This window comes from Haliotis rufescens, unplaced genomic scaffold (assembly GCF_023055435.1).
Source record: "Haliotis rufescens isolate VD_foot unplaced genomic scaffold, xgHalRufe1.0.p SCAF_24, whole genome shotgun sequence".
In the NCBI taxonomy this organism is placed as follows: Eukaryota; Metazoa; Mollusca; class Gastropoda; order Lepetellida; family Haliotidae; genus Haliotis; species Haliotis rufescens.
This window is the reverse complement of record NW_025963935.1, coordinates 2,292,614-2,312,567: the sequence shown is the minus strand read 5'-3', so window position 1 is coordinate 2,312,567 and position 19,954 is coordinate 2,292,614. Positions and strand designations below refer to the sequence as shown.

General features: G+C 41.7%; 1 protein-coding gene across 12 annotated transcripts in view; it reads right to left on the bottom strand.

Annotated features, from left to right (window-relative positions):
- The window catches only part of LOC124127574 (ankyrin repeat domain-containing protein 50-like), a 436,330-nt gene that overhangs the window by 245,376 nt on the left and 171,000 nt on the right, over positions 1–19,954 (bottom strand). The window lies entirely within an intron of this gene.

Here is a 19,954-nt window from a genome sequence, read left to right as displayed (position 1 = left end):
TCACTAAGAACAAACGCGACAAATGTATTGTACTGCCTAATGATGAGCACGAAATGTTAACCTACCATTAGATTGTCTATTGAAGGCGTTTGATGTGATGGTAGTGACAATCCCTCTCTTCTGTTCCGAAATATGGGGTTTTGAAGGTTTAGAAATAACAGAGAAAATGCAATTGAACGTTTTAAAAATAGTAATTGGTCTGAGGAATTCAAAATCCAATGTTATGTTTTATGGGGAACTTGGCAGTGAATCACTCAAAACTATAGTACTTAAGCGGATTATCTCCTCAATAAACGAATTTTAACGGATCCACAAAGTTATCTAATATGTCTAATAATTACAGAATATTTGATACAAGAGAGTGATGCAAATGGATAGCAACAGTAAAAAATACTAACTCATGTCGGACTGTCAGAAATATTTATAAACCCATCTATACTGAACCGCAAACGTATCTCGTGTGTCCGCCATGTGCATTGATGACTGCCGCACAACGTCGATACATGGAATGGATGAGGCGGTTGATGAAGGCCATAGGCACTTGAGACCACACACTGAGGAACGCCTGACGCAGTTCAACTTCAGTTGTCGGTCTTGGTCGGGCTTCATTCAGCTGTCTTTGAATCTCGTCCCACAGGTGCTCAATGGGATTTAAATCGGGACTGAGGGAAGGCCACTGCATGGTGCTGATGCCATTCTGCTGGAGGAAGTCTCATGTTGCTTTCACAGTGTGGGCACGGGCGTTATCATGCTGAAATCCGTGGTTGCGGCAGCGAAATGAGGTATGGCGTGTGGTCTCAAGACTTGATCAATGTACTGAACTGCTGTGACACCATTGCCTCTTACTTGACCAATGTTCTGGAAGACCACAGGACCGACCCTCTGTGCAAAAACTATTCCATCCCACACCATGATGCTCGGACCAACCCACGAGTCTCTCACAACAACAGGAGCATCCGAATGGCATGACCCATGGCGTCGCCAGACTCTCTCTCTCTCTGCAATCTGCTGTTGAGATATAGTAACGGCTCTCGTCTGAGAAGAGGACTCTTTTCCAGTGCTGGTGGCGCCAGTGCTGGTCCTGTGTTGCCAACTGAAAACGGTCCCGGCGATGACATGGTGTCAGTATCGGTCCTCGGTGTGGCCTGTGACAGTGGAAGTGTCAATCGTCGATGCACGGTGTCCGCACTGATGTGTCGCTGGTGTGTCCCCATGGCTTGTAGAGCAAGTTCCACAGCATTAACAAAGCGATCTTGAAGATGCTGTCGCACAATCTGACGTCCGGTCGTGACCCTTGGTCTTCCACTAAGTGGTCGGTCATCTGTAGTGTTGGTGGTCTGGTACCGTTGCTGGAGCCTGTATATGGTCCTTACGTGGACTTGAAATGCATTTGCTACTTGCTGGGCGGTTTGTCCAGCTTGCAATCGTCCAAGGGCTTGGTGTCGCTGATTTCTTGTCTATCTTGGCATGCGGTAGCAATTCCATCACAAATAAATGTTATCCGATCTTGGTAACACCTTAGTAAGTGACAATGATTCGCAGTCTATGATATGTCGATTCAATTCATATTTTATAGTGCTTGAGCTATTAGAAACCTATGATCGTGGTTCGAATCCCGGTTCGCACCGATAATGTTTTTAGGTTTGTCAGCACCATACCGCTCGGTTTCACCCATGTGGTAAACGTCTAAGACCTGCAAACTCTTTGCATTCAAGAATACAGTGGCCATAACTTTCTTCACTGATCTTGGTGAATTTCTTTGATGCTGCCGCAAAAGTGGAATGGTGTCTCGGGATCATAGCAGTAGACTCATGTTTCCATACCTGCTACTAAACGCTTTTCGAATTTGACGAAATCCTCAATAAAATATACATTCTCTCTGGCAAAGACGGATGTTTTGCTGTTGGAGAAATGGGGTCACATTCCTGGCACGATGAGCACGTGCAGGATCTGGTGCAATGATGTCCAAATAGTATTGGCCTACGATTCTGCCATGGACAATAAGGTACGCAGTCCGGCCAGTCATTGTGATACCACCCTACAACATTTTGGACCCAAACCCATAAACGATGCGGCTGTACAGCTTTAACGACCATAAAACGCTCATTAGGACGTCTCCAAAAACAATTTTACGTGCAGTAAGTTAGGGGATGACACATATGGGCATGTGCTCTTTCTCCAGTTGCAATATGTCCCTTATCCGAATGCAGTTTGCAACCAATATCTTAATGCAATCATCCTGACTAAACTGTCCTAGGTTGAAGTTGTTGCCCTTGGGCGTATAGAGCGGCGTCTATCATCGACGTTATGGGCATGCTGTTATCGGGCCACAATCTGCTGATGACAGATTGAGAAACGTGCAGCGCTATGGGTAAGTAAACGTTCAGCACATTGCAAACGTGGCAAAGATCAATCTTAAAGATTACATTGTTGGATCAAGTGCTCTTGAGAGTTTGCTTTCAAGAAAACAATAATATGATGGTGAATCTGGCATACCACCTCTTGCACGTTATGTCCGAGAACACAGGCTTCATGACTGTCACAATGTTTTGTCTTTGGAGTTGTACCATCTACAGACGCATCATATTATATACTGAGCCGCAAAAAAACGTCACCCCAAGTAACATTGCATGAAAAGTTGTCATTTTAATATCTGGGTAACTTATGTCAAAAAGTTTCTAAAATTTAATATAACCTTTACGAAAAAATAAAATTTAATGATTAAAACATAAAGCAGATGACAATATAACTGATTGCGCAAACGCATCAAGACAACGGCCATGGTAAACCGATGAGTTCCCCCATTTCTTGCCCTATTAAAATGCACCCAGATCGGATAACATTCATTCGTTATTGAATTGCGACCACATGCCAAGATTGACAAGAAATCAGGGACACCAAGCCCTTGGACGATTGCAAGCTGGTCAAACCGCCCTGCAAGTAGCCAATGTGTATCAAGTCCACGTAAGGACCATATACAGGCTCCAGCAACGGTACCAGACCACAATCACTACAGATGACCGACCACTTAGTGGAAGACCAAGGGTCACCACCCGACGTCATGATCGTCAGATTGTGCGACAGCATCTTCAAGATCGCTTTGTTACTGCTGCAGAAACTGCTCGACAGAGCATGGGGACACACCAGCGACACATTAGATCGGACACCGTGCATCGACGATTGACGAGCAGTCACCTCCACTGTCACAGGAGGTAAGTAGACAGTGGGACACCTTGTGTAAGTAGCCAGTGGGACACCTGGGGCATGTACACAGTTGGAAATCTGCTGTAAGTAGACAGTAGGACACCCGGGGTATGTACACAGTTGGACACCTGCTGTAAGTAGACAGTGGGACACCCGGGGTATGTACACAGTTGGACACCTGCTGTAAGTAGACAGTAGGACACCCGGGGTATGTACACAGTTGGACACCCGGGGTAAGAAGACACTGAGACACCTGAGGGAAGTAGCCATTGGGGTACTTGGGGTAAGTAGCCAGTTGGACACCTGGGGTAAGTAGCCAGTGAGACACCTGGGGTCAGTAGCCAGTGAGACACCTGGGATAAGTAAACAGTTGGACACCTGGGATAAGTAAACAGTTGGACACCTGAGGTAAGTAAACAGTTGGACACCTGAGGTAAGTAAACAGTTGGACACCTTAGGTATGTAGCCAGTGGGGCACCTCGGGTAAGTAGACAGAAGGACACCTTGGGTAAGAAGCGAGTGGGACACCTGAGGTAAATATACATTAGGACACCTGGGGTATGTAGCTAGTGTGACCCCTTTGGTTAGTAGCCAGTGGGACACCTGATGTAAGTAGACAGTGGGACACCTGGGGTAAGGAGCCAGTGGAACACCTGATGTAAGTAGACAGTGGGACACCTGATGTAAGTAGACAGTCGGACACCTGGGGTAAGTAGCCAGTGGGGCACCTGGTGTCAGTAGCCAGTGGGGCACCTGGTGTCAGTAGCCAGTGAGACACCTGGGGTAAAAAGGCAGTGGGGCACATGGAGTCAGTAGCCAATGAGACACCTGGGAAGAGTAGACACCTCGGGGTGGGACACCTGAGGTAAGTAGACAGTGGGGCACCTGGTGTCATTAGCCAGTGAGACCCCTGGGGTAAGTAAATAGTCGGACACCTGGGGTAAGTAGCTAGTAGGATACCTGCCGTTAGTAGATAGTGAGACGCCTGAGGTAAGTAGACTCTGGGATACCTGGGGTCAGTAGCCAGTCAGGAATAAGTGATTGTAGCTGTTGATGTCCCATACTACAGTATTTAGGAGCTTAGTGATGTTGTTGATGTCACATGTGTCTCATACTACAGTAGTTAGGGGTTTAGCCAGAAGTGAGTGTTGTTGTTCTTGTTGTTGACATCACATGTCTCTCATACTACAGTAGTTAGGTATTTAGCCAGGAGTTAGTGTTAATGTTGATGTCACATGTGTCTCATACAACAGTAGTTAGGTATTTAGCCAGGAGTTAGTGTATGTGAATGTTGTTAACAAAGTCACATGTGTCTCATACAACAGTAGTTAGGTATTTAGCCAGGAGTTAGTGTTAGTGAATGTTGTTAACAAAGTCACATGTGTCTCATACAACAGTAGTTAGGTATTTAGCCAGGAGTTAGTGTTAGTGAATGTTGTTAACAAAGTCACATGTGTCTTATACAACAGTAGTTAGGTATTTAGCAAGGAGTTAGTGTTAGTGAATGTTGTTAACAAAGTCACATGTCTCTCATACAACAGTAGTTAGGTATTTAGCCAGGAGTTAGTGTTGTTGTTGATGTCACATGTGTCTCATACAACAGTAGTTAGGTATTTAGCCAGGAGTTAGTGTTAGTGAATGTTGTTAACAAAGTCACATGTGTCTCATACAACAGTAGTTAGGTATTAGGCAGGAGTTAGTGTTGTTGTTGATGCCACATGTGTATCATACAACAGTAGTTAGGTATTTAGCCAGGAGTTAGTGTTAGTGAATGTTGTTAACAAAGTCACATGTGTCGCATACTACAGTAGTTAGGTATTTAGCCAGGAGTTAGTGTTGTTGTTGATGTCACATGTGTCTCATACTACAGTAGTTAGGTATTTAGCCAGGAGTTAGTGTTAGTGAATGTTGTTAACAAAGTCACATGTGTCTCATACTACAGTAGTTAGGTATTTAGCCAGGAGTTAGTGTTAGTGAATGTTGTTAACAAAGTCACATGTCTCTCATACTACAGTAGTTAGGTATTTAGCCAGGAGTTAGTGTTGTTGTTGATGTCACATGTGTCTCATACTACAGTAGTTAGGTATTTAGCCAGGCGTTAGTGTTAATGTTGATGTCACATGTGTCTCATATAACAGTAGTTAGCTATTTAGCCAGGAGTTAGTGTTGTTGTTGATGTCACATGTGTCTCATACTACAGTATTTAGGGGTTTAGCCAGGAGTGAGTGAGTGTTGTTGTTGTTGTAATCACATGTGTCTTATACTACAGTAGTTAGTGGTTTAGCCAGGAGTGAGTGAGTGTTGTTATTGATGTCACATGTGTCTCATACTACAGTAGTTAGTGGTTTAGCCAGGAGTGAGTGAGTGTTGTTATTGATGTCACATGTGTCTCATACTACAGTAGTTAGTGGTTTAGCCAGGAGTGAGTGAGTGTTGTTGTTGTTGTAATCACATGTGTCTTATACTACAGTAGTTAGTGGTTTAGCCAGGAGTGAGTGAGTGTTGTTATTGATGTCACATGTGTCTCATACTACAGTAGTTAGGGGTTTAGCCAGGAGTGAGTGAGTGTTGTTATTGATGTCACATGTGTCTCAAACTAGAGTAGTTAGGGGTTTAGCCAGGAGTGAGTGAGTGTTGTTATTGATGTCACATGTGTCTCATACTACAGTAGTTAGGGGTTTAGCCAGGAGTGAGTGAGTGTTGTTGTTGTTGTAGTCACATGTGTCTTATACTAGAGTAGTTAGGGGTTTAGCCAGGAGTGAGTGAGTGTTGTTATTGATGTCACATGTGTCTCATACTACAGTAGTTAGGGGTTTAGCCAGGAGTGAGTGAGTGTTGTTGTTGTTGTAATCACATGTGTCTTATACTACAGTAGTTAGGGGTTTAGCCAGGAGTGAGTGAGTGTTGTTATTGATGTCATATGTGTCTCATACTACACTACTGTGTGATATTTTGAGAAATCATGGAGGTTCAAGAGGTGATCTGGGGCAATTTCCATAAGCTGCCGAGTGACATCCATCTGCAGATGTTCATACGGATTATGAACCTCTATGGAGGTTGTAAAAGGCACTGGTACCGCAACATGTTTCAGTGCCCTTAATTCTTTTTCTAAACTTTTTTCCTTTTTTTGTCAAATGGATTGATGTACTTCATAGTGTGGCTCTGGTTATGTTTGAGGCAGAGGGTCTTTTTGTGTCTCAGGCAGAGATTTTTTTTGCGAGGCAAAGGGTTCAATTGAATATCGGTCTGTGTTTCAGAAGAAGCAGATTCTTCACAAATGGAAAACAAGGGAGTTTGTTTGTCTGAGACCCAGGATATGGCTGTCTGGCAGTCATTGTCTACTTTGCTGATAGAAGAGGATGCTGTGGTAGAATACGATTTCGAGGAAGGATTTGGTGGTGACGCTTCTGCAACACGTTTTTTAGCGTCAGAAAATGACATGTTATTCGTGTACTTTATTGTATTCATTTTGCTTTCTCTTTCAAACTTCGGTCATGATTTGGAAGATGACATGTGCTCACCATTGCAGTTTGCACCCTTAATAACATTTGTGCAATCGGTGCTCTCATGTTTTTCACTAAACCGGGAGCAAAATGGAGAGTTTCTACAGGTTCCGGCACCATGTCCAAATATCTGAAATTTGAAGCTATGGAATGAACTTGGTACAAAAATATCCAGGTTGAAATAGCTGGCTTTGGTAGATTTTGGAAGTTTTGAAAATGTGAAAAGGTAAGTATTGGTTTAAAAGATCTTGTCATGTTCTTTTCTGGTGAATCGTTTAACTGTGATAACACCTCGAGGCTTTATCACTGCCACAATTTCCACCTCAGACATGTCTGGCAGACATTTGGAACGATCCCGGACAATACCCTTGCATGGATTCAGTGATTTGTACTCAGAGACAACAATGTGTGCCTTGAGCAGATTTATAGATTGTTGTCCCCCAGCACATTCCACCAGTATGGAACCACTACAGAGACGAGCGACGTTTTTTTCATTACCACACATTCCCTCTTTTGCCTTTGAAATAACGAAAGGGTTGACCTGGAGTAGGTTGCCATCTATTCTTTCCACAACCAGAAGTGGTGGCAATGAATCTGGATTTTGTCCGATATTTTCATCATCTGGTGATTAAACAGCATCTGTTTCCACATGTCTTCGTTTAATTTTGGATCAAGAATCAGCAGATTGTGGGCTAGACACCTACCTACCTACCTACCTAGCTACCTACGTACGTACCTACGTACCTACGTACCTACCTACCTACCTACCTAACCATAGTTCGGAAATTGATGCAAAAAGGCAAGAAAATTGTTTATGAAAGCCAAATATATTTGGTAAGGAAAAATAGTACACAAAAGCAATAAAAGTGTTTATCAACAACATTCGAAAGCTTCTTCAAATATGTATGGAAACGCATATTCGAAATTATGATAACCAACTGTCTGAAGCTTTTCATAAACATATAAAACAATCCCCAAATATCTTCGGAGAATATTAAATAAGCAACGTACAACAAAATAGAAAAAAATATGCCGGACATCTCCAGGGTCTTTGACTTTTTAAAAAGACGGAGATGATTTCAATTATTACATTGTAGGCTGGAATGCAAGTAACATAGTTTGAGATAATGTAGAAAACGACTACATCATTGACAGTGTCGATTTACCAGCCACGTTATGTACTGAATTCTTTAATCTGGTATTCGCCTCTGGTATAAAAATGATCCATCTGACCTAAATTCATGCAGACTGATAATATCCCTGAGTTGGTTTGGTAAGTTATTGACAAGCATTTTAAATGACCGATTATAAGACAATTTTTGGAAGAAAACGATCTTAAAACATCAGCGCAGCAGTTTAGACCGTATTTGTCAATCATATGTTAAGGCAAATATGAAAAACTCCAAAGAAAAAATCTTCTGTGCTTTTTGCAGACTTCACAAAAGCATTTGGTGTACTGGCCCCGGGATCATGAAAGTGGTCTTAGCTCAAATTTTGCTGAGCACGAATTTTGTCTTAAGTTTTTAAGATTTTGCTTAGCTAAGATTAGGTCTAAGACTGAATCTTGAAACGGTCTTAGCAAAATCGTAGCTGAGTCTAAGTCTAAACCGTCGTCATAACCCAGAGATACATGCGACCGGCAGCCAGCCAGCAGACCACGGAGACCACCCCACCCTACCCCACCCCTAAGTTCCACCTATCCCTCCCCCCCCCCCCCCCCCCCGTCCTCCCCCTTCTTTTACCATGAACCGGTAGGAAAATATGAGAATATATATATAACCGTCATCAGAGCTTAACATATAGTCTGACTTACATTTTATACAGTGCTACCGATGTCGAAATATTGTGAGATTAGTAAAGTAGTTTCCGACCTTTTTCTGTCTAGTTTAAACTTCAAGCGAATGACCGCAAATTTTGGTTATGCACCCTTGTCACATACACGTAAATGTTTTAAGGTCAGAGAACCAATCTGAAAAATAAATCTCTATTAGACTACTCAAATAGATTTACTTTTCCTTACTGTAGATGTATTGACATAAGACTACTGACGTTTGCTCCGCAAGAGAAGTTGTTTTCAAGTATAGCATATTTTTTCGAATGTGTGTCTTGGCGATTTGGCGGGCGCTAGAATTAAAAACTCTGTGCAGATTATTGTAACGTTAATGACGCTGATTGACAGAAAATATTCAAATCTTAGATATGTAAAGACAATTATGTCCGTACATACATGTGGTACAAATTGGAGGCAGGAAGTTCACGATCACCACCCAAGTCCAAAGTGATCGACAGGGAACGTTCGCATCCTGGCTGTGCGGCTACAACAATCAGATGATGCTCAGAAAGCGTCCCGCTTCAACCGAATGCGATCGGACAGAGATCAGACAGTAACCGTACAGTGAACAGACAAAGACGGTCGCGTTTGTTCTAATTAATATGGATGCAACCAGGACTCAATCGACGAGAAACGGCAATGAATAATTTCTCCAAATGATGCCCGTTCATCACTAAAGCGTCCCGATCCACAGGACGCCGTCCAGACAACTCAGGACATTGTTGCGATTTTATCCGATACAGCAGAATCTGTCACGACATAGTCACGATTGTAATCCGACAAGACAAAATCGGCTGAGTTTCACGAATGTTACGGGACGAACCATACTGTCGGGAGTGCTTGGCCGACCTTTATGGACCTCTCCCGATGCGTAGGACTCTGTTACGAACGTATACGCCTGCGTTCAGACAATGATATGTCATTCCAGATCACTGAGGTTAGTAATCCGACTGTCTGATCTCAAACGGGAGCCATAATCGGCACTGTGTGAACGCAGCCTAATAGACGTTGGGTGATTGCCAGATTATCGTGTGGAGAGTGAGTGAGTGAGTGAGTGAGGTTCCAGAAAAATTACATCGGAGACTCCAGTAAAATGCTGCACACATTCTTCCCGTGTAAGAACACGCTCTAGGCTAGGCGACCCAATCCTTTTCCGATTCCAGATCACAATGCTAACTTCAACTCCAATGTTGACCTGAATGCCTAGAATCGCCATTAACGCTTAAAAGATGCACATATTTATCCACTACATGGAACGTGCACAGTCGCGCGCTCGACGCTACCCCCTTCCCACACAGAACAGCAGCCAGCTCAGAACACATCACACAACACAGAACACAGTACAGAACACGGAACACAGAACACCACACAGCTCAGAACACAGCAAACAGCACACAACACAGAACACAGTACAAAACACTGTACACAGAACACAGAACAGCACTCGGCTCAGAACATGTCAGACAGCACAGAACACAGAAAACAGAACGACACACAGCACAGAACACGTAAAACATGACAGAACACTGAACAGTGAACACAAAACAGCACACAACTCAGAACCCAGCACACAGTACAGAACACTGAACGCAGAACACAGCACATAGCACTTAACACAGACCACAGCAAAGCACACAGCCAAGAACACAGCACACAGAACACAGCACACATCACATCACACAGAACAGTATGCAACAAAAAACACAGCACACAACAAGGAACCACATCAGACTGCATAGAACACAGCACGCATCACAGAACACACAGCAAACACCACAGAACACATAACACAGCACACATCACACATAATACAGCACACAGAACATAACAGAACACAGCACAGAACACAGAACACATCACACAACACAGCAAACAGCAAAGAACACATAACACAGCACACATCACACATAACACAGCACAGAACACTTAACACAGCAGAGAACACATCGCATAACACAGCACACAGCTAAGAACACAGTACAGAACACTAAACACACACACCACACAGCAGAGAACACAACACACAGCACAGAACACAGAACACAGAACACAGTACAGAACACTGAACACAGAACACAGAACACAACACAATACACAGCACAGAACACAACACAGAACACAGTACACAGCACAGAGCACAAGACAGAACACAGTACACAGCACAGAACACACCAGACAACACCGAACACATCACACAACACAGCAAACAGCACAGAACACATAACACAGCACACATCACACATAACACAGCACAGAACACTTAACACAGCAGAGAACACATCACATAACACGTCACACAGCCAAGAACACAGTACAGAACACTGAACACAGAACACAGCACACCACACAGTACAGAACACATCACAGAACACAGCGCACAGCACAGAACACACCAGACAGCACAGAACACATCACAGAACACAGCACATAACACACCAAACAGCACAGTACACAGAACACACACATCACAGAACACAGCACACAGCACAGGACTCACCACAGATGACAAACCCCTAGATTTCTGCGCCAGGTACAAGTGGTCACACACACACACGCTGATGACACAACACAAGACACCACCGAATACACACAACACAAATGGACAGGCTTCCAAAACACCAAGAAGAAAACGCAAACAGCACAATCTTCCTCACATTAAAATTAACAGCCCTCTCTACATCTATCGCCTTCGGCGCCCTCAAATATTAAGTCCACCCTATGAGAGAAAAAAACAACAGCCAATGCACACACTGCCACCATTGGAACACCCCTCCCACGCATGCCCTAACTATCCTACCTGCAGGAACTGTGAATCTAAAATTAGACTGCCGATGTATCAGTTGTAACGCCAAAGACACAGAGCCAAGAAAACAATGCCGAAGGGCGCGCAAAAGTACATGTGTGCCAGATATCTCTTAACCAGAGGATCAACACGGCGCAAAGATATTTTGTAGATACACACCTACTGATGCAATGTAAGTACCTATACTGTCAGAAAGCGCACATACGTATCCCAGAAGGTAAACCGAATTGTAAATTCAGAATCAGGATATGAGAACATGGCATGAGTATACATATTTAGGTAATACATACGTAGAAAAAGAAAAAAGAAAAAAATTCAAAGCAAAACTAATGATACGTTTTCACAACAATGACTTCCTGAAACAAATGCTCTTGTTTTCAAGACATACTAGGTATTAGGTTTACATAATCGTAGTGGTACTCAAGATATATGTTTCAAGTGTTTTCAGAATGGAATGGTATAAAAACTGTTTTCTTGGCACATGCTAATATTTGCAACATATGTGTGCGTATTTTTGTGAGTGTGCTTGTTTTATATAACCATGAATCATACCTCTCAGGCTCTCTATAAGAGTTACCTCCCTTACGCTTAACGCCCTGTCAGTGTACTGCTGCAGTCTGACACGTAAATTAATCAGGCTGTCGAAAATGTTGTTTTCCTTCCAACACGAAACTGGGTCCACGTTTCCCGCATATCGATCTGTAAGTAAGGGAAGGCTGCTATGTGATGTGTGTGGGGAGCCACTGAGAAGTGTCGGTAAGCGTGAAGCAAGTGTGATAGCGAAAGTTTGGTTACATAGACTTGCGGCTTGTCTCCATCACCAGATTCCAAGGCTGTGGTCGGAGTTAACGCAACCCGCCCTAATCTCACCAGGTGTGAGGCCCTCTTCTTGAGAAAATTGAACTAATTTTGAAAAGTTTTTCAACAATTAATATCGTGGAAAAAACATCTAGACTTTGTCGGATATGTTAGCTGTACACAAATGTCATGCAATTATATCTATTCAAAGTCTACCTTATGGTTTGTGTACGAAGACGAACTTCTATTGCGTGTGTCGTAACTGTTAGTATAAGTCTAATTTAACAAACTGAACAGTTTCAAGGCAAATGAACCCTGCTATCAAATCCCTTTATTTGTTTCGTAGTTTAACATATGAAGACACTCCCAACAATACTAGCCGTAGGAACTAGAGGCCTATATAGTCACTCCAGTGTTTGCCATTGTTCTCTGTATATGACGATAGTTACTCCAGTGTTTTGCAATTGTTCTGTGTATATGACGACAGCTACTCCAGTGTTTTGCCATTGTTCTGTGTATGTGACGACAGCTACTCCAGTGTTTTGCCATTGTTCTGTGTATATGACGACAGCTACTCCAGTGTTTTGCCATTGTTCTGTGTATATGACGACAGCTACTCCAATGTTTTGCCATTGTTCTGTGTATATGACGACAGCTACTCCAATGTTTTGCCATTGTTCTGTGTATATGACGACAGCTACTCCAGTGTTTTGCCATTGTTCTGTGTATATGACGACAGCTACTCCAGTGTTTTGTCATTGCTCTGTGTATATGAAGACAGCTACTCCAGTGTTTTGCCATTGTTCTGTGTATATGACGACAGCTACTCCAGTGTTTTGCCATTGTTCTGTGTATATGACGACAGCTACTCCAGTGTTTTGCCATCGTTCTGAGTATATGACGACAGCTACTCCAGTGTTTTGCCATTGTTCTGTGTATGACGACAGCTACTCGAGTGTGTTACCATTGTTCTGTGTATACGACGACAGCTACTCCAGTGTTTTGCCATTGTTATGTGTATATGACGACAGCTACTCCAGTGTTTTGCCATTGTTCTGTGTGTATGACGACAGCTACTCCATTGTTTTGTCATTGCTCTGTGTATATGAAGACAGCTACTCCAGTGTTTTGCCATTGTTATGTGTACATGACGACAGGTGCTTTAGTGTTTTGCAATTGGTCTGTGTATATGACGATAGCTACTCAAATGTTTTGCAATTGTTCTGTGTATATGACGATAGCTACTTTAATGTTTTGCCATTGTTCTGTGTATACGACGACAGCTACTCCAGTGTTTTGCAATTGTTCTGTGTACATGACGACAGCTACGTCAATGTTTTGCCATTGTTCTGTGTATATGACGACAGCTACTCAAATGTTTTGCCATTGTTCTGTGTATATGACGATATCTACTCAAATGTTTTGCAATTGTTCTGTGTATATGACGATAGCTACTTTAATGTTTTGCAAATTGTTCTGTGTATATGACGACAGCTACTCCAGTGTTTGCCATTGTTCTGTGTATATGACGACAGCTACTCAAATGTTTTGCAATTGTTCTGTGTATATGACGACAGCTACTTAAATGTTTTGCAATTGTTCTGTGTATATGACGATAGCTACTTTAATGTTTTGCCATTGTTCTGTGTATACGACGACAGCTACTCCAGTGTTTTGCAATTGTTCTGTGTATATGACGATAGCTACTCCAGTGTTTTGCAATGTTCTGAGTATATGACGATAGCTACTCAAATGTTTTGCAATTGTTCTGTGTATATGACGACAGCTACTCAAATGTTTTGCAATTGTTCTGTGTATAATACGATAGCTACTTTAATGTTTTGCCATTGTTCTGTGTATACGACGACAGCTACTCCAGTGTTTTGCAATTGTTCTGTGTATATGACGATAGCTACTCAAATGTTCTGCAATTGTTCTGTGTATATGACGACAGCTACTCCAGTGTTTTGCCATTGTTATGTGTACATGACGACAGCTACTTCAATGTTTTGCCATTGTTCTGTGTATATGACGATAGCTACTCAAATGTTTTGCAATTGTTCTGTGTATATGACGATAGCTACTCAAATGTTTTGCAATTGCTCTGTGTATATGACGATAGCTACTTTAATGTTTTGCCATTGTTCTGTGTATATAACGATAGCTACTCAAATGTTTTGCCATTGTTCTGTGTATATGACGACAGCTACTCCAGTGTTTTGCCATTGTTCTGTGTATATGACGACAGCTACTCCAATGTTTTGCCATTGTTCTGTGTATATGACGACAGCTACTTCAATGTTTTGCCATTGTTCTGTGTATATGACGACAGCTACTCCAATGTTTTGCCATTGTTCTGTGTATATGACGACAGCTACTCCAGTGTTTTGCCATTGTTCTGTGTATATGACGACAGCTACTCCAGTGTTTTGTCATTGCTCTGTGTATATGAAGACAGCTACTCCAGTGTTTTGCCATTGTTCTGTGTATATGACGACAGCTACTCCAGTGTTTTGCCATTGTTCTGTGTATATGACGACAGCTACTCCAGTGTTTTGCCATCGTTCTGAGTATATGACGACAGCTACTCCAGTGTTTTGCCATTGTTCTGTGTATGACGACAGCTACTCGAGTGTGTTACCATTGTTCTGTGTATACGACGACAGCTACTCCAGTGTTTTGCCATTGTTATGTGTATATGACGACAGCTACTCCAGTGTTTTGCCATTGTTCTGTGTGTATGACGACAGCTACTCCATTGTTTTGTCATTGCTCTGTGTATATGAAGACAGCTACTCCACTGTTTTGCCATTGTTATGTGTACATGACGACAGGTGCTTTAGTGTTTTGCAATTGGTCTGTGTATATGACGATAGCTACTCAAATGTTTTGCAATTGTTCTGTGTATATGACGATAGCTACTTTAATGTTTTGCCATTGTTCTGTGTATACGACGACAGCTACTCCAGTGTTTTTCAATTGTTCTGTGTACATGACGACAGCTACGCCAATGTTTTGCCATTGTTCTGTGTATATGACGACAGCTACTCAAATGTTTTGCCATTGTTCTGTGTATATGACGATATCTACTCAAATGTTTTGCAATTGTTCTGTGTATATGACGATAGCTACTTTAATGTTTTGCAAATGTTCTGTGTATATGACGACAGCTACTCCAGTGTTTGCCATTGTTCTGTGTATATGACGACAGCTACTCAAATGTTTTGCAATTGTTCTGTGTATATGACGACAGCTACTTAAATGTTTTGCAATTGTTCTGTGTATATGACGATAGCTACTTTAATGTTTTGCCATTGTTCTGTGTATACGACGACAGCTACTCCAGTGTTTTGCAATTGTTCTGTGTATATGACGACAGCTACTCCAGTGTTTGCCATTGTTCTGAGTATATGACGATAGCTACTCAAATGTTTTGCAATTGTTCTGTGTATATGACGACAGCTACTTAAATGTTTTGCAATTGTTCTGTGTATAATACGATAGCTACTTTAATGTTTTGCCATTGTTCTGTGTATACGACGACAGCTACTCCAGTGTTTTGCAATTGTTCTGTGTATATGACGATAGCTACTCAAATGTTCTGCAATTGTTCTGTGTATATGACGACAGCTACTCCAGTGTTTTGCCATTGTTCTGTGTACATGACGACAGCTACTTCAATGTTTTGCCATTGTTCTGTGTATATGACGATAGCTACTCAAATGTTTTGCAATTGTTCTGTGTATATGACGATAGCTACTCAAATGTTTTGCAATTGCTCTGTGTATATGACGATAGCTACTTTAATGTTTTGCCATTGTTCTGTGTATATAACGATAGCTACTCAAATGTTTTGCCATTGTTCTGTGTATATGACGACAGCTACTCCAGTGTTTTGCCATTGTTCTGTGTATATGACGACAGCTACTCCAATGTTTTGCCATTGTTCTGTGTATATGACGACAGCTACTTCAATGTTTTGCAATTGTTCTGTGTATATGACGACAGCTACTCCAGTGTTTTGCCATTGCTCTGTGTAAAAGACGACAGCTACTCCAGTGTTTTGCCATTGTTCTGTGTATATGACGACATCTACTCCAGTGTTTTGTCATTGCTCTGTGTATATGACGACAGCTACTCCAGTGTTTTGCCATTGTTCTGTGTATATGACGATATCTACTCAAATGTTTTGCAATTGTTCTGTGTATATGACGATAGCTACTTTAATGTTTTGCCATTGTTCTGTGTATATGACGACAGCTTCTCCAGGGTTTGCCATTGTTCTGTGTATATGACGATAGCTACTCAAATGTTTTCCCATTGTTCTGTGTATATGGCGATAGGTACTTTAATGTTTGGCAATTTTTCTGTGTATACGACGATAGCTTCTCAAATGTTTTGCAATTGCTCTGTGTATATGACGATAGCTACGTTAATGTTTTGCCATTGTTCTGTGTGTATAACGATAGCCACTCAAATGTTTTGCCATTGTTCTGTGTATATGACGACAGCTACTCCAGTGTTTTGCCATTGTTCTGTGTATATGACGACAGCTACTCCAATGTTTTGCCATTGTTCTTTGTATATGACGACAGCTACTTCAATGTTTTGCAATTGTTCTGTGTATATGACGAAATCTACTCCAGTGTTTTGCCATTGTTCTGTGTATATGACGACAGCTACTTCAATGTTTTGCCATTGTTCTGTGTATATGACGACAGCTACTCCAGTGTTTTGTCATTGCTCTGTGTAAATGACGACAGCTACTCCAGTGCTTTGCCATTGTTCTGTGTATATGACGACATCTACTCCAGTGTTTTGTCATTGCTCTGTGTATATGACGATAGCTACTCCAGTGTTTTGTCATTGCTCTGTGTATATGACGACAGCTACTCCAGTGTTTTGCCATTGTTCTGTTTATGATGACAGCTACTTCAATGATTTGCCATTGTTCTGTGTATATGACGACAGCTACTTCAATGTTTTGCCATTGTTCTCGCTCTCATTTTCTTGACATTGGAGGAGCACAACATCCCCATCACTTGTCTAATGTTTCATACGACAGAAGTCATCAGTTTAACTAGTAATGACGTTACAGGGCTTTTGAAAGGAATGCGTGATTGTTGTTGTTACTGATTAACACTTGTGTCTTGAACTACAGTAGTTGAAGTGAGTGAGTGAGTTTTGCGATGCTTTTAGCAGTATTCCAGCAATATCAAGGCAATGAGTGAGTGTTGTTGTTGATGTCACATGTGTCTCATACTAGAGAAGTTAGGGGTTTAGCCAGGAGTGAGTGAGTTTTGTGGTTGATATCACATGTGTCTCATGCTAGAGTAGGTTGGGACTAAGCCAGGAGTAAGTGAGTGAGTGTTGTTGTTGATATCAAATGTGTCTCTAACTGCAGTAGTTGGGGGTTTAGCCAGGAGTGAGTGTTGTTGTTGAAGGCACATGTGTCTCATGCTAGAGTAGTTAGAGGCTTAGCTAGGAGTAAGTGAGTGAGTGTTGTTGTTGATGTCAAATATGTCTCGAACTGCAGTAGTTGGGGGTAGCTCAATAGCAGATGTTCTGGTTTATTTACAATAAACCTAATCTGAAGGTTGAGCAAGTCAAAGGAAAAGTGCAAACATCCTATACCGAGTTTCGTACAGGTCACTCTGACATCGGCTAAACACAATGTGAAGTCATCTGGCCGAAATCAATACCTTCTTGAAACATCCGATGCTCATTAATGTTTCCACAAAGAACTAATATACAATTAACTAAATCTTAATGTGCCAAAGTTAAAACGGGTCAAGCTGACATGCACGTCGATTATACATGTGTGACTCGTCTAACAGGTGTGTTAGTGTGGCGCTACAATCCCATGCTCCTTACAGCGCAGATATAGTTTCTTATTCTCTATACCTCCAACATGGGACAACTGAATGTTACAGCAGCAGAGTATTGATGAGTAGAGTAACAGATGACCTTTTTATTATAGCATTCTGTATATAGAGGATTAATAACACAACCAGCCTCAACATACAAACTTTGTCTCAGAGAAGCTCTTAAGGCTCAAAAGCAAAGCCCCAGTCTCTGATGATGAATAGAATCTAGTTTTTTTAAACTCACGTTTACAACCTCCACCATATACGATGGAGATGTAATCCTGTTTAGAGCGCTCTGCAGTTGGAGGAGGGTTTTCTGACCCCCTCCCCGCTTTGAACCGGAAACGACTTTCAATAGAGCAAGTGGCTTCAGGCATTTATTTTTTAAGTAATTAATGTGACGAAGAAAGGTTTAACTTTTTATTCACCCTTTTCTTTCTTTCTTTTTTTTTATAGCTTTGACGTCATGAGGAAAGAAACTTACCTGATGTCCATATGTCATCAAAAATAACGAAAAGGGTTTCTAAACATGGGTCTGGTAAATGCTTCGGGAGTTGATAAATAGTTGAAAATATCAGTGTCTTTATAGTATGTTTCTTGTAAACATATTGCACCTGGTTTGATATCTTGAATTTAGAGTTGGACGTCATTATATTTATTCCTGAGCCCTCTACAGTTCCATTGTATTAGATTTGATGCTTGAGCCATGGTGGCTCAAATGGTAATCTCTCATGTGAACATGAGCACCAAAGCGGTTGTGGAGAAATAATCTCTGAGGACGAGGGTGTAATGGGCGTTTGATGGACATATAATTTTTCTTTCACCTTTTTCTTTCTTTTTTTTGATGGCTTTTGTTCTGCATTTGCTGGTGCGACATGAATTGTCTCAGTATCAGCCTGAGAGGGAGAATATGTTGATTCAGATTGATTGCCAGCTTTTTCTGACTGAGTGACAGACAAAGCTACGACAGGTTGATCAGACTTGACCCATGTCAACTCAATCTGACACAGAACAGATGGAGAGGTTTTAGCAGATTTGGCTTCAGCAGAAGAAGAATTTAGAGTAAAAAAAAGCTGCCTGGCGACGGCAAAGCTGATGTTTCGTTCTTGTTTAGTTTAAGAATTATGAATTCTGTTTGATAAACAGGGCAGAATTTGGAAGTGGCCATGAGTTGCCCATCACAGTTTGAATCTTGAGGACAATCTGCACTTTCATTGTCATCACCATAACGATGACAAACCATGGGGTGTGTGCAGGTTTTCGAACCTTGTCCACTTTTTTACATTTAAAACATCTGAGTGTATTGGGGACATACACCTCCACACCGACGTTGACATAACCAGCATTTATTTAACTGGGAACAGGTCAACGGACAAAAGTGAATAAATATATGTCCGTTGGAACAGTAGTTCTGGTAAAATGACTAAACTTGATCTTTGTCCCGGCAATAGTCCTCAAACATTCCATCAGAAGAGCTCCACTGCGCAGACGTGTCACATTTTAACCTCCCCACAATGGCCATGAGCAGATCTGGATATACCGAAAGGGTTCAATTTGATTGGTTCATGATATGTAGCTTCGATCACAAGGAATCAACATGAGTATTAGCCTTATCAGACGAAGTGGTTTCCCAATGTCTTCGTCTAGAAACAGAATGATTGTTAGCCATGGTGAGAGAGGGAGGGGGTTTTGGAGGGGTGGGGGATTGGAGGGGGAAGGTATATGTGAGACTTCATGTGTCATAGAGACCTGGGTGTCTGCTACGGGTGGATCAAAAGTATATGTTGTACATTGGACATATAGACCCTGGTTTTGGGGATAGGTAATAAGTAGGTTCCGCAGCGTGAGACAAACAGAAGTAATTTACGCACATTATTAATGTTAAGGGTTTGGATTGAGATTAGTTAATGTAAAAACAAGAAATCTTATATTTTTCAAGTTACTTCAA